Raw genomic sequence first — 24,742 nt, 5'->3', positions numbered from 1 at the left:
TGGGAAATTAGCATTTCATTTCTGGAACATAAACTCCTCATCTGTCTTTTAATTTTACTTATGATGATGTTTTTGTTCTATGCAAGTTTTGCTTTGAATTACAGTTTTTATTCTCTCTCTCTCTCTCTCTCTCTCTCTCTCTCTCTCTCTCTCTCTCTCTCTCTCTCTCTGTGTGTGTGTGTGTGTGTGTGTGTGTGGTATGCAGGCCCAAGGTCACCATGCTGAATTTCCTCAATCCCTCTTCACCATTATTTTTTGGCACAAGCTCCCTGAACTTGAGACACATTCATTGTGTAGGCTGACTGCCTGAAGACCTTGGTATCCTCTCTCTATGTCACAGCATCCCAAGGGTGGCGTTAGAGGTATGCTACATTGTGTCTGCTTTCTTACATGGATCCTGGGGAACCAGACTCAGGTCCTAACTTCTGTTTCTGGGAATTTAGACTGAGCCCCAGTCTGTGGCTTTTGATATGGGTTCTGGGAATTGAACTCAGCTCCTTATATAGTAAGCACTGAGCTATCATGCCAGCCACAATTATATTTTTCTTTTGTAACTTATTTACCTTTTAGTGCAAGTTAGAAAGGGTTTACCTATTTTAGTGTAGTGGGAAAATTATATCAAAAGTTATCTAAATAGTTTGCTATATATGCTATATATGATTAGCATAATCATTAATAGATAAAAATTAATTCAAATAATCAATATGTAATTAAAGATATGGATTCATTTTCAAAAATAAACATCATATATTTTTTGCCTTTGCCACAGGATTTTCTTGAGAGTTTTTAAATCCCATGTGAAAAGTATCTTTTTGTTTTCTTATTTCTAGTGATTTTTCTATTTTTCTCATCTTTTCAGAGAATGTTACTCTGTTATTTCCACCTTTAAATATTTATTCATTGTATGATATTTTTCCTCTACTGTGGTCCAATGTCTTAAAACTAATATATTTTCAGTTTTCTTTCTGTATCCTGAGTTATTTTGTACCTCAAAAGTGTTGTCGTATCACGAGATGTGTTGATGTCAATAACTTTATATGTACATTAGGGTTTAGAACTGTATATAGTGAGAAGTATGAAGGCTGGATTTTGACTTTTTTTTGGGGGGTGAATTAGACCATATTATTTGATTCACAGGATTGTACTATCACAATCTCTATTTTTTTGGCATTTGTTTAGGTGTGCCATTTATTTTCAAACTTTTTGAATTATGTTTGTTAACTCCAGTTGATTCTCCAGGAAAGGCTCATATTTTATAGGTCAATATGAAATTACTTTTTTTTTCAAGACAGGGTTTCTCTGTGGCTTTGGAGGCTGTCCTGGAACTAGCTTTTGTAGACCAGGCTGGTCTCGAACTCACAGAGATCTGCCTGCCTCTGCCCCTCCCGAGTACTGGGATTAAAGGCGTGCGCACCCCCCTCCCCCGCCAAAATTAATTTTTTAATTCATTAGATAAGTTAAAGTTTTATGTGCATTAAAACTAATGATATAGTGAGCTTCTTTCTTTTGATTTTACAATAAATTCTTAAAAAAATAGCCAGTGTCTGTTTTGAGGCAGACTGGTATATTATTGGCCACTGCAGCTGTGGATAGAATTTGATTCAATATAATGAATTTTGAACTGATTTTTAAGCCATCCTATGTGGAATTAAAAGGCATGATTTTCACTCATGTTTTATTGTCATAAATTAATAATGTGTGTGACTTGAAAGCAGGAAGAAGGAAGAATTACAGTCCTGTCTTTGATCTGGAAGCAGGAAGCAAGGTACACTTTGTATAACTTAGTGAAGTTATTTGAAACTTTATGATATTCAAACTCACCACCTAGGTGATTCAGGATTTCTTGATTTGGGGATTAGATTACACTGCAGAATTAAGATCCAAATCCTTTTGGACATTTCATTCAGTCATAAATTATTTGGGCTATATTTATTCGATTTGAATGAATTACAATTTGAATATAGTGCTGTAGTGATATTTTATTTGTAATCTAACAAATAAAGCTTGCCTGAAGATCAGAGTGCAGAGCTAAGCTACTAGTTAGCCATAAAGGACAGGCAGTGGTGGCCACACCTTTAATCACAGCACTAGGGAGACAGAGGTAGATATAACCAGATATAAATGGTGACTCACCAATACTCAACCAGATAAGGATAGGGTATATTTATTAGGGAATATGCCTTACTTACAGAACACCTAGCCACAGTAAGCAGTGCAAGCTGATGAAGCAGGGAAAAAGAAGGGGCTTACCACGTGCCTCCTCTAACTCTTAAACCTCCCTCACATCCCCTGACCACACCTTGTTGGGTGGTCAGGCACACCTGTAGCCAGTCCCTACGAGACATGGTTAGGGTGCCTCCTACAGGTAGATGTATCTCTGTGAGTTCAAGGCCACCTTGGGCTACATGAGAGTGAATCAGTCTAAAAGAGAAACAGAGCTCACACCTTCGATTTCAGTATTAGGGATAACATGCCTTTAATCTAAGCACTGGAGAGGAATATAAGGCTCAGTGAAGTCTCAGGAGGGTAGTCTGAGGTTTGGTGGAGAGCATTGCAGTCTGCAGTCACTCTGAGGACAGGATCCTCCCCACTTTGTTCTAAGCTTTGGTAGAGGTAAGAACTCTCTAGCGGTTTGGCTGCTTGCTTTTTCTGAATTTAGCTTGAACCCCAATATCTGTCTCTAGGTTTTTATTTTTTGTGCTACATAGTGCTGGTTAGGTTTTTTTTTTTTTTTTTTTTTTTTTTTTTTTTTTTTTTTTTTTTTTTTCAGCTTGACACAAGGTCAGGTTACCTGGGAAAATGATGATGCTTCTGTCAGACTGACCTGTAGTCTATGGGGACATTTTCTCATTTTCTTTACCACTGATTGATGTGGGAAGACCCAGAGCACTGTGGGTGGAGCCACCCTAGCAGGTGTTCCTATAAGAAAGCAGGATAAGCAAGCCATGGGGAGCAAGCCAGTAAGCAGTATTACTTTATGGCCTCTGCTTCTGTTTCAGCTTCCAGTTTCTACTTCCTGCCTTTGCGGGACTATAAGCTGAAATAAACCATCTCCCCATTGGAAGCTGCTTTTAGTCGTGGTGTTTGTCACAGCAACAGAAAGCAAACCAGGGCAGATGTGGAGAAATAATAAATATTTATAATACTTGGCTAATAGAAAAAGATAATTGTAACAATGTTAATGTTGTTAAGGAAATGAGTGATGATGGTAGGAAAAAGGATTCCTGGAGAACTGTTGTATTATAGTAACACTTCTTCATTCAAAGAACAGCACAATTTCTTTAAAAGTAATAGGAGACTCCTTTTCGGGGTTTTGGAGCATCAGTGGCCAGAATACTTCAAGTTTGGTGTTCAGAGAAATTTATTTCTTTGGGCTCATCTATTTTTTTCCAATATGTAATTTGTCTTTACAATTTCTTTCTGCTTGCTATTGTTTAGTAATTTGATGGAAATTATTTCTTAATATTATTTTAAATGCAAGAGTCATAAAATTTGTAGACTTTCAGTAGTGCTTAGCATAATAAAACCAATGTTAGTTATTTTTCTGTTGCTGTGATAAAATACAAAGAAAAAGACAACTTATAAAAAAGAGAGTTTAATTGAACTAACAGTTTCAGAGGGGTAGAATTCAAGACGTCAGAACAAAGGTATGATGGCAGGAACAACTGAGGATTCACATCTTGATCTGTAAGTGGGTGGCCTACAGATGTTGTAATTTAAGAAAAGTGGCTCTCAAGAGAAAGAAGCCATGAAACAGGGTTCAAGCAGAAGTTTTCTTTAAATTAGGGATCATAAACAGGGGAAAGGGAAGAGGGGAGACCAGTCTCCAAAGACAGGGTCAGCAGGAGAGAGTAAAGAGGGAGAGAGAGGGAGAGAAATGAGGGAATAGACCAAGAGAGGAAAAGAAAGAAAGAAAGGAGGATGGGAGGTAGGCACGGCCTTTTTTAAAAGGGAATATAGTGAATATGCATAGGTGGTGCTCTTAGTGGCTACAGCTGAGGGCCTATCCTGTTGGAATCCCAAGGACAGGTCAGTCCAGATGCCTAAATACTAATAACAGAGCTAACTCAAAATATTAGGAATCATTTGAAAACCTCAAAGTCCACCCCTAGTGACAATGACATACTTCCTCCAGAGAAAGTCATGCCTCCTAATCCTTCCTAAACAGTCCCACCAACCGGAGACCAAGTATTTAAACATATAAGCCCCTGGGAGCCATTCAAATTTAAACCACCACAATATCACTCTATAGTCTGTATTCAAATTATATTTGTTGGATGATTTTAATTTTTTACTACATTTATTTGTTAATAGTGTGTATGTGCATAGCTATGAGTATGTTGGGTATATATAGAAGTCAGAAGATAACTTGAAGGAGACAGTTCTCTCCTTCTACCATTTGGACTCTAGCGATCACATTTAGGTCATTAGACTTGTTGGCAAGCAAACAGCTTCACCAAGTGAGCCACCTCTTGGCTCTTAATGACTCTAATGAAGATTTTCTATTCAAGTTTTGCTGTCACTTTCAGTGTAACAAACATGTTACAAAAATAATGAAATTTCAGAGAGAAAACATGATTCATTATTTTCATTAATTGAAATTAGTTACAATAAAATGCTATTTTAAATCTGATTAATGTAAAGATATGGGTAATTATTTTTCTTTTGTTAAGTTTACATAAATAAGCAGAATCACCCATTATTCTTTATTGAGCATTTAATGCATCAGCTATATCAATAAGCTAATTGAGCAGGGACTGTCATGTTCATAACCGTTTCTGATGAGAACATAGCTAGACTATTGTGTTAGCACAATAATGGAAGTGAGATTTACACATTGAAGGCCTTTATCCTAGAGCTGACCTTGCAAACACACTTGAAAACACTTCTATGATTACATACAGACAGCCTTTTATTTCAAAATAAAATTACATAAACCCAAAGAAGAAATTATTTTGGATAATGAGCTTAGCTTTCATTTTGTAGAAATAGATTTATAAAGTTTTCTGTTTGTGTATTTATTATGTATTACATTTCAGTTCTTCATTAATTATCACCAAATATTAAGTCTCGATAACTAAGTACCTGAAATATTTATAAGATACCATTGTTTCCCACATGAGACTCTAAATCAGGAACTACAGTACATCCAAAGAATTTTTTTTTATTTTCTCAATATTAAATTTGAAAAGATCACACTTATTTAACCATAAATGTAAACATATGGGAGCTACTTATAACTGTAGTATTTTGCTATCAATCTCAAGTAAATTTGTCTACTTATTTTCATTTAAGAAAAGAAGAATTTGCATACATGGTACACAGTATGGCTTTGACCTTACCTTTTGGCTTGTGGCTATTTGTTTCAACAGAGTTTTCTGAAAGGCCATTCTCCTCCCAGCATAGTATTTAAGAGCATTTGTAGAAAGTTACATTTGGATTAATTTCTGCCAAGTTTATTTGGTTAATTTATACACTTGGCCTATATTAGTGCCCCATGATGTGATTATTGTGTTCTTTAATTATCAAGATTGGTGTATTGGTTCCCCTTCCTCATTGCTGGGGCAGAACACATCATGTCTGGAAAGGCATGGAGACTAGAACAGCCAGTGGTGACAGCAGTAAGAATACATGGTTACATCTTATTAGCAATCAAAAAGCAGAGGTTGCTGGGCCTGGAGAGGTGGTCCATGCTTAAAAGCACTTGCTGGTCTTGTAGAGAACTGTGTTTTGACTTCCAGCAGGTACACAACCATGCAGAACTCCACTTTCAAGGAATAAATTGCTCTCCTATGGGCTCCACTAGGTAGAGGTGTGTAAGGGGTGCACATAAATATAGGCAAAACACACATACACATAAAATTAATTGGCTCCTCATTCCTTATTGTTATACCCATAGATGCATACAACTCTCAGCCCTTAGCAGAGAAGATTTTATTTTCAGTAGCTGATAATTTACGCAGAGAGCTAAATCTGACTATGGTGTAGAGAGTAAGACTTCAGAATGCTCATTCATATTTATAATTGCACCCTCTCTTCCTAAGGCTCAGAGATAATTTTGGAGGAAGGGGTGGGAAAAATGTAAGAGTTGGAGGTGTTAAATACATCCAAGGGAAAAGTGCCCTCTAGGCACCAAAGGGAAGCTGATATAGGAACTTTGAGAAGTTGTGACAGCATGCACAAACCCATGTAAGCTTAAGCTAGAACTAAGACCAGCATGGAGAGGGGAGATTGACCAAACCCTAGTTTAGCAGCTATTGGCACTGATAACTGCAGAGAGAGACAGAGACAGAGAGTCAATTTCTTTTCTTTCTGTGTAACAGCCCTGGCTGTCCTGGAACTAGGTTTGTACATCAGGCTGGCCTCCAACTTACAGAGATCCACCTGCCTCTGCCTGCCAAGTGCTGGGATTAAAGGCGTGCGCCACCATCTGAGAGTCAATTTTTAAGTGTTGGTGTTACAGGCATTTTGTCTATGTTGTGGTCCGATGTCCAACACAATAGAGTATTTAGTCTGAGAGGCAGGATTCATAAAGTTCACATTCAGTGAGCCAAAATAGATCATGGAGTTCCCTGGCAGACTCGGGACAAAAGAAAGAAAGGCCCTCAGAAGAAGAGAGGGGCGAGGGGCAAAGGGTTGTCTGGCCCTTTCGAGCTGGGAAGTGAACAGTGACAGTGTGTGTCACGATTGCTTGTGATTATCTCAGGTTTTATCTTTAATGTTTATCCCCAAGTTGTTTTTTTATAATAAATCATATTTACAATAATATGTTGATCCTGGAAATTTGTATGTGCTCCAGTGGAAGACCACAAATCCATGAATACATGGGCAATACTATTTGGACTTGATGAGTAAAAAGAGAAAAGACACAAAGTTGGGTGGGAAGGCAGGTCAGGGATGGATCTGGAAGGAGTTGGAGGGAGGAGTCATCTATAGTCAAAACTTGTTTTATGAAATTCACAAAGAACTAATCAAAAATGAAAGTGAAAAGAGACAAAACAATCCTCCAACAAATGCTTATATTTTAAAGCAGAGGTGGGTCATGAATGGTGGAATGTCAAGAGAGGTAGGCCTGTCTGTGATCTATAAGATCTGCCCCAACAGCCCCAGCTGACCAGCATGGCCCCAATATCCTAAAGAGCATTCCAAAGCAGCATGATTAATTGCTACTCACCAAGTGTTCAAAATCAATACTCTGTGAGGGACATTCATGTTTAGACCTTAGTACCTGGTGAGTGTGTGAACACTTTGTGTGTGTGTGTGTGTGTGTGTGTGTGTGTGTGTGTGTGTGTGTGTGTGTGTATGTTTGTGTGAGTATGTGTGTGTGATTATAAAGCCTTAAAATTATTGTGTATTAACAGTCTACAAAATATTTGTACTTACATTGTGTCAAAGTCCTATAACTGTTAACTATTAACATTCTGCAGAAGTTAGGCTTCTAATTAACAGACTTGAATTTTTTTTTTAAGAAACTAGAACAAACAGAACAGGAAACACAGAATGGACACTAGGTATTCTAGGTATTCTTGACCTAAGAACCCTTCTTTACCTCTTAGTTGCTTAAAATTGTCCACAAGGGTTTTCTGTCTTTATGCTGTTATCTCTTTAACCTCTGCCTCTTAACTTTCCCACTGTGGGATCAAATAAGATAAACCAGGACCAAGCTTATCCCAGTGGTGGGGGACAAGAGAGAACAAATTATGTATTATAGATAATATTGGTCAGAGACATTACATGTGGCAGGATGAGGCAGGGCAGGGATTGTCAGAATCTAAATTAAGCCACTCAGGGCTACCATTTGCCCATAATCCCATATTGTTGTTTTTATTCTTTACTTTTTGGGGGACCTGTCACCCAGATGCCAGATAATCACTCAGGGACTTATTCTTACTCATAAATGCCTAGCTTTAGCTTGGATTATTTCTAGCCAGCTTTTTTTTTAAAACAAAAACTTAAATTATCCCATCTACCATTTACCTCTAGACTTTCACCTTTCTGTATGTCTGTATATCCTCTTTACTTTTGACTCTGTGACTTGCTGTGTATCTGGGTGACTGGTCCCTGGTGTCCTCTCCTTTTTTCTCTTCCCTCTCATTTATCCTATTTATTATTCTGTCTGCCTTCCAGCCTTACCTATTTCTCTGTCCTGCATAGCTATTGGCCATTCCACTCTTTTTTAGGCCAATCAGATGTTTTATACAGGCAAAGTAACACAGCTTCACCATGTTAAACAAATATAACATAAAAGAATGTAGCGCATCATCTTTAACTATTATTCTACAAGGTCCTATAATTTGGAAAGCTGAAGCAAGAGGATTGTAAGCATTGGACCAGCTAGGGTTTTGTAAAGAGACTTTTTCTAAACCAGCAAGATAGAGCTGTTTATCTCAAAATGACTAAAGCTATGGAAAAATAGTTTCTATGCACAGTTACCTGAGAATAACAGAATATTTCTAACATTGGTTTTCTACCTGTCTTATGCTTATGATATTTTTTTTTCAGAAAGAGATATTTCAGCTCAGGATTAAGGTGTTAAGACATTAAATGGGAAGATGTGTCTGGCAAGCCTGGAAGAAATGAGGATATTCTAAAGGGAACAATTGTGCTTCCCATTCTGGTGATCTGGACTGTTGAAACAAGGCATGCCAGGGAAATAGAGTTCCCTCCCTCTGAGACTCTCATTGCGGGAGAAAAAAAAAGGATGAATCTTGGTGCTAGTCAGAGAAGAAATTTGTCTTCCAGAAAGAGGAAGTCATTGCAGTAAAAACAAGATGAGGCAGTGATGGTGAGTGATGGGTAGAACACCCCTTAATCAGTGTGTTCAATTATACCTATCTCTTGCTTCCTAGCTAAACTGTACCCTTAAGTTAGGACCCTAAAGATGGTGTGTGTGTGTGTGTGTGTGTGTGTGTGTGTGTGTGTGTGTGTTGTATGTATGTATATGTATGTTGTTGTTTGGGTGTGTGGTGTGTGCATGTGTGTCTATATGTGTGTGTGCATATATATGTGTGTGTGTGTGTGTGTGTATGTGTGTGTGTGTGTGTGTGTGTGTTTCTCTGGATCTCTCTGCCCCTCATCCTATTGTGATTCTGTTTAATAAATCTCCTTTTTTGTCTGCTTTTCACTATTTTAAACTAAGAGAGAAATATTGGATTATAGTTACTGTGATGAAGTTTTCTAAGATTTTATCAAAGTATTACCTTAAAATCAAGTTGTGAAATGTTTCCTCTTCTACTTCCAGGGATAGATGAAGAATAGGCCTTAATCAGTCTTCGAATGTTTGGTAGAACACACCAGTAAAGTCATATTGGCAAACTTTGTGGTAAGTTTTAAAAATTTATATGTTCAATATTCTCATTTTTATAGTTCTAATATTTTATTGTTTTCAAGACAGTGTTCCCTGGATGTCCTGGAAATAGTTCTGTAGACCTGCCTGGCCTTGAACTCACAGAGATCCACCTGCCTCTGCCTCCCTATGTGCTGGGATTAAGGGCAGGTGCCCATACCTCCCAGCCTATAGGTCTAATGTTATCATGTAATTTTCCTGTCATTTTCAGTAAATTATATCTTTATAAAAATTTCTTCATTCTTACAAATCACTTAGTTTTTGCTGTATAATTGCTTATAGTATTCCTTTTTATTTCTTTTAACCATGTAAGTTTAGTAGCAATGTTTTCTTTTTCTGATTTTAGTGATTTGAATGTTCTCCCTCTTTTCTCTCAGTCAAGATTAAAATAACATACTGCTTTTGTTGATATTTTCAGGTAATTCAGTTTTCTATTTTTTATTACTTTAGTGTCTACTTTAATCTTTATCTCCTTTCATCTTACATTAGGTTTATTTTGATCTTTTTTTCATCATCATGAGGTAGAAGTTTACTTTGTTGGCTTGATCTATTTCTTCTGTTTGAATGCATGCATTTAGAGGTAAAAATTTTCTAAGAACCACTCTAGAGTTCTACCATCATGTTTGGTATTGCATTAACCTACCATTTCTTATTATTTATTGTTCTGCTGTGCCTTTGCTCTTGCTATTCTGTTGTTATTGACAAATATTTTACTCATGTTCTATTTCCATGCAAGTCCAATCATAATATTCTAAAACATTAAGTCCAATTATACATTTATTCTATGTCATTATTTTGTAGGCTTTATTGTTAAAGCTACTAAAAGAAGGAGAAAATGGGCCATTGTAATGTCTTCTATAATTACATTGCTTCATGTACCAGGAGTCTGTTTGTGTGATGTTAAATTGTCATGTGAAGTCATTTGCTTCTGATCTGAAGAATCCCCTTTAGTATTAATTGTAATGTTGTTCTGTTAGTAACCAATTTTCAGGCTTTTGTTCTTATTGTTAATATGAGAAGTTTCATTTCCTCTTCATCTGGGGACAATAGTTATGTTAGTAAGAGGAGATTTTTGGCTGACTATTTTTCTTTAAACAAATAAGTCTGGTCCCCACTAACTCTTCTGACCTCCATTGCTTCTGCTGAGATTTTAGATGATAATCGTATTGAGATTCTATTGTAATGCCAACATTTCCTCCAGGCTGGTTCTTTTTAGAGGCCTCAATATTTTCCTACTTGAAGAATGCTGTTTTTTCTGGTCATATAGGCCATAGTTTTCCATAACTGTGGGAAGTTTACAGCTGTTATTTCCCTGAATGTATTTTCTTTCTTTTCCTTCTGGGATGCTCATTGTATATATACACTCATGTTCATGTCCGACAGCTGCATCTCACTGTCCCATCTACATTAGCTTATATAACTGCTAGGAGTCTCTGTCCCAGTTCCCTCATTTTTGCTTTCAAGTCTATCATATAATCACAGTCAGTTTTTTTTTTTTTTAGCAAAAAATAGTCACTATAGTTTTGTAACTACAGATCTTCCATTTGGTGCTTTTAATGACATTTCTTTATTGATATGTAGCATTCAGCATAGTGTTTTCATTTACTTATGCCATCCTTTATTTCTGTTAACACATTTGTAATGGCCACTTTATTTTTCTATTAAATTTGACATCTGGTCAATTCACAGCTTCTTTTGCCTGCTTTAACATTACTCTCCAGGGTATGACTCATATTTTCCTTTTTTCACAGAATTTTTGGGAACTAGACATTTTAGATCATGTATTGTGGGAATTCTGAGAACCCTTGGTCTCCTTCTGGGGCTTGCTACTATTTGCTTAGTAGGTTCCTAGACATTTGTATTGAGATTATTCTTCCTGTTTCCTAGCATTACACATCTGACCTTCAGAGAGACATATACACCTTTAATAAAAATGATACTGGTATGGTTTTCTTCCACTTCTAACCAGAGCTTGTTATTAAATTTCATAATTTTCAACTCCTGTTTCCTTGTTTTTTGTGACACCTTTAGGCCCTTCATTTCTTTACAGATGAATTGATCAGGTTGTGGCTTCTTCAGTGTCTGCAACAGTTTCTGGGATCAGTGTTCTCACCTTTGTCATACTCCTAGTTTTCTACTTTCTATCATGTGACAGTCAGTGTACAGTCTAGACCATATTTAATTTGATCTAGGACCCTCCTTTGACCATGTCCTCCACTGTTGTTGATGGTGCCCTCGGGTTTGCAGTTTTGCTTATTCTATGACAGATGCAGCTAATGCCATTTAGGGAAAATATTAGGGATTATCCATTCTCCCGTACTGCAGGATATGAACCTGGGGCAAGAGAGTCAGGGATAGGGAATGGGGACAAGAGACACAGAAAGAACAAACACACGACAGGATTCTGATCAAGTAGCAAACTTTACTTTTCTCAGGCTAGCTTATATAGTCAGGATATGGGAAGAGGCTGAATGGGTTGTTTGTGCACCAGGTGTTGGTATAGGCAGGATATTAGGAAGCCACAAAGAGGATGTTTGGCAGGGTAAAGAGTTTATGACTAAGAGGTCCAGGGAGGGTTGCTTAGGTGACTGAGCCTGTGGGTGGAGGACTGGGTCAGGTTGTTTCTTTTCTTGAGCTGAGGTTCTAAGGAGCTGCTATGTAAAGGTTAACTATGTGGCCTGCCAAGCATGGCCTAGGATCTCATGCCAAGCCCTGAGATTTGGCTCCCAACAATCTGTTTTGCATGCTTCTGGAGAAATCTTAGTGAAGTGTCTGAATATGGAAATGGGTATAGTAGCAAGTATTTCTCCAAGTGACACTCCTGACTCAGGAGAGGTGGTAGAGGGGATATAGATAGCATAGAATTGAAAATGGAGATAGTGAGAAATTAAGAAGGAACCATGTGGTACTAGATTAGAAATTCAAAGATGAGAACAAATATTACACACAGTACTCATGTATATGCACACAGTTCTATGTATAATAGTTCATTTGTTGAGTTTCCCTGGTCTTCCTTCTCTTTAGGAATTAGGGATTTAAGAAGATATTGTTTGTGATAGTTCTGCTGAACACACACACACACACACACACACACACACACACACACACACAGTACTAAATCAGAGCAAAGGTTCACACTCTCCAAGAGCAAGTTGACTTTCCCACCCTATATGACTATATGAACATGGATTCTTTACATACAAAGAAGATGAAATAAGTTTGCCTAGACTGAGCTCTATATTTTCAAAAACTTTTGAGACATCAGCTTTCTATAGTTTCAAAGTTAAATATAGACTTACTCTTGGTGAAGTTGCAAAATCTTCATGTATCTGAAATTTGGTTTTTGTGTAGGATTGATGATTTGTCTGATTCTCAATCTGACATATGTTTTCACTACATTAATGAACCATTCACACTGTATGTGACAGGAAGCAGTGAAAAATAGAATGGGAATGATGTTGAAATGTAACTGTAAAGCATCTCCTATGGATGCACATTTTCATTATTGTCCTTGTGTGAGAAATGAAGGTTACATCTTTTTCTCTCCCCTTCTCTCACCCTTCTCTGTCTCTGCCTAGGGTCATGTAGCCCAGGCTGGCCTTAAACTCAATATGGAGCCAGGGATGCCCTTCAATCTCCGATCTTCCTGTCACCACTAAAATGTACTGGAGTGTGCCCCCCTACCCCCAGTGATGGAGAGTGATTCCAGGCTATAGGACTTGTGTATATTAAAGTAAGGACTTTACAACAGAGCCATGCTCCAAATAAGAAAATGACTGGGCCATGCTCCAGCCCTCCTACCTCTTCATTTTCAGAAAATTTGAGATATTTAACAGGACGGAAGGCAGAGGGGTTGGGGGTGAGAGGGAGACAAAAAGGGAGGAGGTGGGGGAGAGTTAGTTTCCTGCTTAAAATTGTTGAAGATAGAACATTGAAAAAATCTAGTTGGTAGTGTGACTTTTTCTGTGACATGCATTCAGAAAATCAGGTCCTTCAGGATGATACAGGCTTATATTGTTCCTCAATTTTAAATAAAATAATCCACAGAATATGCAATGGTATGTAACTAATGTATGCATTTCAATTTTTTTTTGTTCAGAAGTTTATTGATGCTCAGCTTTCTCCTTGTGTCTAAAAAATTCATGAACAATAATTTTCTTTTAATACTTATATGTTATTTGGATGAATTAGTATATTCCTCCATCATTCTCCAGAACTGCTTGGGGAGCTAGACTAGCAAATTCTCTCCAAAGGAAGTCTATGAAAAAAGAGAAGAGAAAAACAAGATTGCTCCAGAGAGCAATCATTAAAACTCTGTTAGGGAGGATCCAGTTCTGATGTCTGAAGCTGCAGGGAAACTTTGGGACCAGTTCCCCAGCAGTGGGCAATGTGCACCTAGCCCTCCAGGTGGGACTGCAGGAGTTCTTACACTTGGTGCTTGGCTTCCTTCCTTTCCTGACTTTATTGCTTTTTATTTCTATTGCTTGCTTTTAGACTGATCTTCCTTGCTTTGAATAATTCACCATCTAAATAAAAGTAACAACATCAAAGCATCCCAGACTTAATACACTCTTTTCCAGCGTGGGCTCCCACGGGCTGATCTGAAGGAGACTGAAGGATTAATCACCCAGGATAAAGAGCCCCCAGCTTTTCATGTGTTTAACGCTCAAGTCGCTTTCACAAAAACACTCTCCTTCCCTTTTGTTTTTGTGTTTAGTTTTCTAAACACTGTCATTCTGTTTCCGCTTCAGCTCCAGATCCCGGGGATGTCTTGGCACCAAACACATGTAAAACAAATAAACACCTTCTTGCACACTCTAACAAGTGCAGCAATTAGTCTCTGAGCACAGCTTGCTTTCCACTGCGGCAACTCATTTGGTGCGGGTTGTTATCGTAGGAGAACAACTTTGAATCAGCAACATTTGTTTGATTCCACGGTTTTCACCCTTGTCAGCATGGAGGCTTCTGTGCATCCTTTTCATGTCTCGAGGTCTACGCCTCTAGGAAACGAACTGCTACTCTGCATACAGCACTTGACTCCTGTTTGTCACTTTGTCACACTCATGGAACGTTTGGCTGTGGGTGATCTTCACTCCATATGGGCTGTAATAACTACTCGCTGTGAATTAGAGATGACTTCAGGGTGGACATTTTCTGCCTTCCTTTTGTTATGCAATAGCATTAACAAGCATTGGTATGTTGTTATAAACAGCCTATACTCCAAGATGCAAAATAGTATTTGCTGAAGACCCCCGCCCCAAGATGGTGTATTAGGAAAGGGAGAAAACAATAGAGGGGCTATACTCATGAAGTAGAAAGTAGGACATAAATCCTTATGTGTCGCTGTATTGTATCTGGGATGTTACCCTTCCAAATGTTTTTCTGTCTGGAGTGCTAGGACATGGGGGAGTAGAGGAACAAAAATATGCTAAAATATTCCCTCTGTCCTGAAATAAGGGTTAGCAAGTCCTGAAACACAATGCCTGTTTCAGCAGTGATGCCCAATGAGTCATATTTTCTTGTGTAAGTTCATGTTGTTTAGAAGCCAAATCAAGTATTTATACTACAAGAAAACTTCCTATTGAACTTGGTTTCAGGCTACTAACATCTGTCTTTTCTTAACATAATTAATCAGTTTCTCTGGCTCTTTTATTCAGGATGATTGGACACAAATACACAAAAAATTAAATTTTCACCATAGCCTATTCCCAAACCTATGTGTGTGGCTTGTATTTGCAGAGTGACCCCTCTTGGGTTCAGATCCAAATTAGTTATAAAAGAGGTTAATTTAAATGTTTTTTTTCTAAATCCCTTTATAGTTCTAAAACTCCACATCTTTTATTCCTACTGAATATTTTTCTCCATGAAGATGTGATTCGAATGTAAGGATTCAATTCTTTCATGTAAATTATGAGGACAACTAGTGTCTATTGTACTTTTACTATGTGTTAGACATTGTGCTAAAAGCTAGGTAAGGGGAATGTAACAAGGAAAGCAAGATACATATGATTCCCCCACTAGAGAGATACTGTTTTTTGTGTAAAAGAGATATGCCCAGGAGTATGGAGAGCAATTACACAAAGAGAGGGCCGAGATAAGGTTAGGGATGGGAAGGAGGCACCTGGGATCAGGTAATAGAAATTGTCTTAGTTAGGGATTCTATTGTTTTGAAGAGATACCATGACCACAGCAACCCTTATAAAGGGAAACATTTAAATGTTGTGGCTGACTTACAGTACAGAGGTTTAGTCCATTATCATCAATAGCAGGAAGCAAGGCAGAGTGCAGGCAGATATAGTGCTAGAGCAGAAACTGAGAGTTCTTACATCTTGACTCTCAGAAAACAAGAAATAGTCTGAGACACTGGGAGTGGCTTGAGCATGTATTAGAACTCAAAGCCTGCCTCTACAGTGACACACTTCCTTCAAGACCACATATACTTCAACAAGGCCACACCTTCTAATAGTGCAACTCTCTTTAGGAGCCATTTTCTTTCAAATCACCATATTCCACTCTCTGGACCCCCCAAAGCTTATAGCAATATCATAATGAAAAATACATTAGTCTAACTTCAAAAGTCTCCATAGTCTATCACAGTCTCAACAATGTTTAAAAGTCAAAGGTCAAAGTCTTTCCTGAGACTCATGTAATGTGTTAACTGTAATCCCCTGTAAAATCAAAATAAAAAAGAGATCACATACTTCTAAAATACAACAGCAAACGATATACATTACCATTCTAAAATGTAGGGAAGGACCATAGTAAGAAAATATTGGATCAAAACAGAACTGAAAACCAGTTGAGCAAACTCCAAACTCTGCATCTCTATGTCTGATGTCAAAATGATCTTCAGATCTCCAACTCCTTTCATCTAGGTTGACTATAACACACTTCTTTCTCTTGCATTGGTTTCACCCCCTGTTGGCAGCTTTCCTTAGCAAGTGTCCTATGGCCCTGGCACCTCCAACATCTTGGAGTCTCCAAGGCAATTGAGGCTTTACCTTCCTAGCTTCATGCAATGGACTCTGTAGGGCTTCTTTTAAGGACATCACTAACACATACCTGGCCTCAGCAGCTTTCAAAGGCAAATTCTATAACACCTTTCTTCTATCCTTGAAGCCACAACCATGTGGCTGAAGCTGCAAAGTTCTGGTGACCTCTTTGTTCAATTACATCTTCACCAGCTTTCTGTTTTCTATAGTTCCTTTCACTGCCTAAGATTGACTGTCTTAAAATTTGTTCTGTAGACCTGGCTGGCCTCAAACTCAAAGATCTGCCAGGCTTTGCCTCCCTAATACTGGGATTAAAGGCATGGACCACCACAACGGATTCTAAGATTTTCTTTAATTCCTTTTCAGGAGTTGAAAATTTATCTGGGTGTACTCTTTTCCTGAGGTCACCACTCCCTTTAGTTCATTTCTTAATCTGTTTATCTCCTTGAATAGAGGATTTAACTCCACTCCAATCCCTGATGCTCCTTTTCTCCTCAAATGGTATGTTGTCCTGCTCCTTCTCCTTATAAATCTATATGAGTGACCACTAATAACCACACAACAGAGTCTTTACTAGGCTGTTTTGAGATTTTCTCTGCCAACAGAATTAATGCAAAACTCTTCACGTTAGCCTCAGGAAGACTCTTCTGACAAGGGCAAAAGGCAACCACATTCTTCACCAAAATATGACAAGAATGATTATAAGCAACATATTCTCTTCTGAAATCTCCCGAGTGAGCCCCTGCAGTTCAAATAACTCTTAGCATCACTGTCTTCAATGCTCTTATTAGTATGGACCATTAAGCTTTGCTTAAAGCATTCCACTATTTCTTAACTAAACTCTGAAAGTACACATTATTCCAAACAAAAACATAGTCTGGTTTATCACATCAATACCTTGGTACCAACTTCTGTCTTAATTGGGGCTTCTATTGCTGTGAAAAGACACCATGGTCATGACAACGCTTATAAAGGAAAACATTTAATTGTGGTGTCTCAGTTACAGCTCAGAGGTTTGGTTCATTATCACCATGTCAGGAAACAAGGCAACCTTCAGGCAGACATGGCGCTAGAGCATGAGCTGACTCACAGGTATCAGGAAGTGGTCTGAGACACTGGGTGTGTCTTGAGCATATATAAGACCTTAAAGCGCAACTCCAACTGTCATACTTCTTTTAATAAGACCACACCTACTCCAACAAGCCTACATTTCTTAATATTGCCACTCCTCTTAGGGGCCATTTTCTTTCAAACCACCACAGGCATCATTTTGTAGATTATAATCTTTATAAATCTTGGTACTAGAAAAGCTATATTGACTATTCCTGCTTGGGCAATAATCTTTCTCTGAGAGGAGAGTGTCTCTTTGTGAGAGGAAAATCAGGTCTTGCTTTGTTCTTTGTTACTGTTTGAGTGTTATCAAGGGCTGTCCAGTGGACATTAAGGCCTGCTTAGTTAGAAGGACTTCATGACTGATACTGAAACCTAATCAACCATTCATGGCTGGAGAGGTCACAGACCTAAGAGAAGAACCTACCACTGCTGTTTCCCTAAACCAATATAATTTCTAATTGTATCCAAGCACTTATCATTATACACACAGGTAAGTATAGCACTCACCTCCATCAAAGAAGCCTCTCTTTGGAACAGATGATGACTATTCCAGAGACCCCAAAACTGGTCAAAATGTAGAGACTAACTTATTATGAGATGCTTAGTCCCACTTGATACATTTATAGCAAACACTTGTACCAAAAAGCCTCAGAGAACATTACAGAATAGAAGGTGGGAAGATTGTAGTAGCCAGAGGAATAGGAAACCTTACTGGATACTGTTGTCTATTTATGACAGGGAAATTACATCCATAAAATATAAACAGTACAGCTGTATAAACAAGACCTACATAATGACCCCAAAAATCAATATACCAACATGAATGGGGGAATTTTGGGAGGTTCTCACCTCTAGACAAAGAACTATAGGTAATACCTGTCTATAAATAGAGGGAATATCTATGTTCTCCAGGAACAATACCCCTTTTAGATTATCCAATCCAATTTTCATAACTAAAAACATATACATATAAACAACAGTAAATTGAAATTATATATACAGATATGTATTTTATTTTTATATATTTATTTATTTTGGTTTTTCAAGACAGGGTTTCTCTGTGGCTTTGGAGGCTGTCATGGAACTAGCTTTTGTGGACCAGGCTGGTCTCAAACTCACAGAGATCCCCCTGCCTTTGCTTCCCGAGTGTTGCAATTAAAAGCGTACACCATCACTGCCCAGCCTGATACCTGTTTTACAAGAATATATATATATATATATATATATATATATATATATATATATATATGTATACACACACACACACACACACACACACACACACACACACACCAAAATAAATAAGATGGAGTCATTAATTTGAGAGGGAATTGGGTTACAAGAAGAGTTGGAGGTGTGGACATGATGTAATATAGTACTCATGTATGAAATGCTCCAAAAATATTTTAAATGAACAAACAAAAAAGAGGTAGGTCTAGTTGGAGGAAGTTAAGTTATTGGAACATGGCCTTGGAAGGACTTTTGTAACTTTGGCTTCTTCTACTCTCTTGCTTTCCTTTCTGGCTGCCATGAGGGCATCAGACTTCTTTCCACACAGGGTGTGGGCCATATCACTGGTCAGATGTCTGGGGGTTCTTTTGCTTTACTTCAGTGAAAGTCTTGAATGAGGAAGGAGAGGTTCTTCAAACATTTGTCTCAAAGAACTTTGGTTTCCTTGGTGTTTGGTAGCAGTGAGGGGCAGCAAGAGATAGATGGAAGCAGCAGCAAGTGTCGCCCTCTAGTGTTAGTTTTCAGGAAGGCCTTGATTATCAGATCCCTTTATGTATTATAGCTTTCTTGTGGACCTAGAAGTTGGGCATCCACACTCCTCGGCAGAGGCAATTTAACTTTTCAGTCTGGTAACTGCTATCTTTTGCCTCTAAGACCTATCATCTCTCTGGAACTTTTCTGCTGACCCAGCCTCCATGGTTTCTTCTCTAGATTGTTACATCTGTTTGGTCTTTGGTCTGATCTTTCTTGTCCTTTCTTTATACTGCCCTTGATTTTCTTCCTGAGCTGGCTACCCTTTGACCTGCTCCGGTATGAAATATACACCTTCCTGCTTGGCCCAATCTAAAATTTGGCACCACTTGAAATATTTGACCACTCTACCTCCACCAGGAACTTTTGGCTTGGGATGCCTGTCAGAACAATTGGACATGTGACACCTACAAAGCAGGAGGCCACTCTGTTACTATCAATCTGGTATCTTTGGTCCTTCCTTGTCTGTATTGTCAGCTCGATACTAAAAAAAATAACAAACACAAAAGAAAATAACTCTTAATTGAGGAAATTAGTACAACACTGAGAGTCTGCACAGCAGTGGGTGACTCTGACTGACTAAGACTAAGCAGTCTACATGAATAATAGAGCTTGAGGTACTTGGGTACTTGGGCCAATCATAGCCATTTGTTTGGATCAATAACACCCCTGCTTTTTTTGCACCAATCACTGTAGTCTCTTTGCTTGGCAACCAGGTGAAATGTTCTCCTGTTGCCATAATGAAAATGGTTTCAGAGTTCCCCTGGAATTCATTGTGGCTTGGAATAGTGTCAAAAAACAAACAAACAACAAGCAAACAAACAAACAAAACCCAAACTCAAACCAACCAACCAAACAGACAAAAAAAACCCTGAAGCAGCCCTGAATAAAGCTGTGCCTTCAGGAGCACAAAGAGTCAGCTATTATAATCTGGTCTTTCCAACTGCTGGTCCTTATATAACAATAATCTAACTTGGTATTTGACTGAGATACCCTTTGTTCAAGGCAGCCAAAGAAGCAGAAGAAAGTCTAACACCTTCCATCTAAATCACTATTCTATTGCCTCAAAGAGACACCATGACTACAGCATGGTGAAAGAAAGCATTAATGAAAGAAAGCATTTAATTGGAGTTTGCTTACAGTTTCAGAGGCTTAGTTCATTATGACCATGGTAGAGAGCATGATGGCATGCAGGCAGACATGGTGTTGGACAAGTAGCTGAGATCTACATCTGGATCCATGGGCAGCAAGAAGAGTTAGCCACTGGGCCTGGCTTGGGTTTTTGAAACCTCAAAGTCCACCTCTAGTGACACACTTTCTTCAACAAGGCTATGACTACTCCAACAAAGCCACACTTCCTAATTCCTGTCAAGTAGAGCCATTCCCTAATGACCAAAAATTCAAATCTATGAGCCTATGGGACCCACTCTTATTTGAACCACCACACCTACTAGGTAGGGAGTTAAGTTGCTCTATTTCTAGTATCTTTGCTTATCTCTAAGGCAATGGGCATGAGAGAAAGGGTGCTCACAAGATAAAATAACTTGTTAGCAATATTAATAATGTTTTCTAACAAATTTTAACAGTGTTTTCACAGTGCTTAGCCTTTGCCAGGTGTCAATCTTTGGTCTGCCACACTAACTGGATGAAAGAGTATTATCTCCGTGACCATGAGCTAAAATTAACCTCTCCTCTTTTTAAACAGACTATTTCAAGTATTTTATCACAGTCATGGAAAGTTGACTAACATAACTTTACCATGTTCCTTGGACCAGTCTTGGCTTCTCACTGCTTGTTTCTTCTGTATGATGTTTATAGCAATGTCTACTCACCAAACTGCTAAGAGGTACAGTTGTTGCCACAGTAAAAACTCTTTTTTTTTTTTTTTTGCAATTCTCAAATGAGTGTTTAACTTTCCTTTATACATATTTTTCAGTGAGGGAATGATTTAAAAATCATACATCATTTTTCCTCTTTCCATAACTTTAGGAACAAGGAAGAAAAACCATGAGTCAGAAAGACACATTAAAGGACCAGGCAGAGAGCAGGCAAAGAGGCTGCTGAATGGAAACAACTTTGATGTCTTCAATCAATGATGTCTTCAATCTTTAATCCGGTTTCTACCAGTGTATCTGCATACTGTTCCATGTTAAATGTTGAGCATTTTAGTTATTTTATTCTTTAAGTGTTGGGAAAGCCTTCCCTTCAGTTTGCTCGTTGGAATAAAGTAGAGTTTAGGTAGTCTGTAATGCTGAGTAGTCTTTTTTGCATTAACATTTGAGGTTTGTAAATTACATGTGTGAAATAGACTTATGAATGAACAACTTTGCAACTAAATTTACAGCACAGATTCAGACCTAACTATGTGCTCATTTCCCAAGAAGCAAATTTATCATGAGTGCAATCTCCTATGACTTTTAGGTTACAAACTCCACCTACTTTCTTTAGTTACTGAACCAGTAAGGTAGCTTATTATTTATTATCCATTTACCATATAAAAGAGAATCTCCTCTCATCCACTTCCCAGAAAATGTTATTATCAAAATGCCAAGTGTTTTGTGCTGATAGGACTGAACTTGATAACAGCATTAGCAGGTTCTTATTGGTTCTGCATACAGCAAAAGCTAGGTTCCCTTGATAAGACTCATCTGGTTCAGCCTACAGTTGCAGGGATGTCTATATATAAATATATATAAGCCAGGCTTAGATTTTCAAAGATGCTGATGAAGGGCTGCTTCTATATCTGCTTCAGGAAAAGCAGCTAGTGATTGTCATGTGATGTAAAAATCAAATCTATACACTTGTAAGAATGTTTCACAGAATAAATTATTTCCAAGGTCTTGAATTTCATCCTGGCAGGTTCAACATACTGTAAATACTTAGCAGTGTTTCACTAAGTGTATTGTTAGGCAGTGTGATCTGGCTAGGGGTGTTATATGAATGCCTATCACATGACAGATGTCATTATTAGGCAGGATTATCTAGAGAAACAGCAAAAATAATGTATGCATGAATTTAAAAAAAGAGAATTTACTTGATAGGGCCTGGACATTCCAGAAATGATTGGAAGGCAGAACATCAGGTAGCTGCCCAATCCAAGAAATGGGGTGTCTTAGCAGTCGTCCATCCTTACCAACACTGGAAGTCTGGGAGTTGCTTGGAGAGTTGCTGGTGTCAAGTCCACAGCTGAAGATGCTGAAATCTGATGTCAGTAAGGTATAGAGGCATTGATGGATTTGCTCACTCAGGAAGGAAACAGGTGCTCACACACCTTCCTCAGGCTTCTTTGTATCCAGAATGCCGGCCTATTGGTAGTGCCAGCCACATTCAGGATGGTCCTTTCCCTTCTGTCACTTTCTCACATGGCAATCTTCTCTGTATGTGTCATTAGTCATAGGCAAAGCCAACCATCACAATGTATGTTCTGAAATATAGTAGAAAATATGAAAGACCCTGTCCACAGTTATAAACAGATGAGCACATTTTACAAATTGCAAATTGATGCCTGGTTGGTCTTCTTAGGCTCCTGTCTATTTTGGCAACCAATATCTATACATTTTTACTTACTAACTTTTTTCATTTGTCCTATTTCCATAATAGGATTCTATAATAATTTTGTTTTTGATGTTAAGATATTAAAGGAGAGATTGTAGAATCTGAAATGTTTGAAAATGTGATTAGTCAGGTTGGTTACTTCTCCCTCTCTGAAACTGGATTCCAAGAGTTGGGCAAGTGCTTAGCTGTGGATCTCTGCTTCTACTTCTATCAGCTACTGAATGAAAGCTGTAGGATGGATGGCATTTAAGGTAGTCATCATTCTTATTATAGGGGAAGGGCATTTAAGGTATCCTTTGCAGTTATTGCTTAGGTTCCTAGTTGGGGTCATCCTCATGGATCTCTGTACAATTCCCTAGTGCAGAGTGATCAGCAAAGGGGTCATGACAAGGCTAGAAAAACCCACAGAAACAACTGACCTGAAAAAGGGGTTGTTCATGGACCCCTGACTGATAGCTGGGAAACTAGCATAGACTGTTCCAGACCCCCTGAAAGAGGATGTCAGTTTGGAGGTCTGGGCAATCTATGGGGCCCCTAGTAGTGGATCAGTATTTATCCCTAGTACAGGAATGGAAGTTGGGAGCCCACTCCACATAGAGGGATACCCTCTCAGCCTAGACACAAGTGGAGGGTTTAGACTGTGCTACAAATGATATGATAGACTTTGTAGATTTCCCCATGGAAGGCCTCACCCTCCCTGGGAAGAAGAAAGGGGTTGGGATAGAGGATGGGGGCATGGGAGGAGGGGAGGGAGAGGGAACTGGGATTGACATGTAAAAGAAGCTTGTTTCTAATTTAAAATTGGTCTAATTACAATAAAAAGTGGGGTACTAAAGCAGGAAATTACCAATATGGAGCCAGGTAGAAATACAAGGGATTTTAATAGCAGAAAAAGCCTTACTTACAGAGCGACCTAGCCAGCTGGTGGGCAGCAGTCTGTACAGCAAGTCAAAAGTGAAACTGAAACCAGAAACCAGCCACCTGACCAACTCTCACTCTAAGTCACCCTGACCATGCCCTCACAGGTGTGGTCAGGCACACCTTTAGCCAGCTCCTAAGCAGGCATGGCGACAGCTTCCCCTACAGGGTACAGATATAAACAGAATTCTCAATGGAGGGATCTAAAATGGCTGAAAGACACATAAGAAATCACTCAATATCTTTAGCCATCAGGGAAATGCAAATCAAAACAACTCAGATACCATCTTACACTGTTAGAATGGCTAAAATCAAAACCACCAAAGACAGTTTATGCTGAAAAGGATGTTGAGAAAGAGGACTGCTTCTCCTTTGCTGGTGGGAGTGCAAAGTTGTACAGACACTTTGGAACTCAGTATGGCAGGGTTTTTTTTTTTTTTTTTTCCCGGAAAATGGGAACCAGTCTAACTCAAGATCCAGCAATTCCACTCTTAGGCATATAACCAAAAGATGCACATTCATGCAACAAGGATATCTGTTCAACTATGTTCATAGAAGCATTATTTGTAATAGATAGAACCCGGAAGTAATCTAGATGCCCCTTAACTGAAGAATGGATACAGAAATGTGGCACATAACTGGGCACTCTCCTCTTTAGTTTTAGGGAAATTCCTTTTGTGACACTATTGAAGAACTGTTCTGAACTTTTGAGTTGGAAATCTTCTATGTTCATGATTCACAGATCTGGTCTTTCCACAGTATCTCACATTCCTGTATGCTATATTTGGGAGTTCATTTTAACCATTTTTTTTCTGAGAGTTCAATTGCTTTATGTTGTCTTCAAATCCCAATTCTGCCTTCTACATTATCCATTTTGCTGGCAAGGCTTTCTACTGAGTGTTTTGATTGAGCTGCTGAATTTTTCAATACCACCTTTGTTTCAGCTTAGGTTTTTGTCAGTATTTCAATCTCTTTGTTGAACTCACTTTTCACATAATGAATTCTCTTAATTATTTCATTAAGACATTTGTGTTTTCATGCAGGTTCCTCAAGAGTT

The sequence above is a fragment of the Cricetulus griseus genome, chromosome 2 (genome assembly GCF_003668045.3).
Source record: "Cricetulus griseus strain 17A/GY chromosome 2, alternate assembly CriGri-PICRH-1.0, whole genome shotgun sequence".
Lineage (NCBI taxonomy): Eukaryota > Metazoa > Chordata > Mammalia > Rodentia > Cricetidae > Cricetulus > Cricetulus griseus.
The sequence above is the reverse complement of the archived record's forward strand: the minus strand, read 5'-3'. Positions refer to the sequence as shown.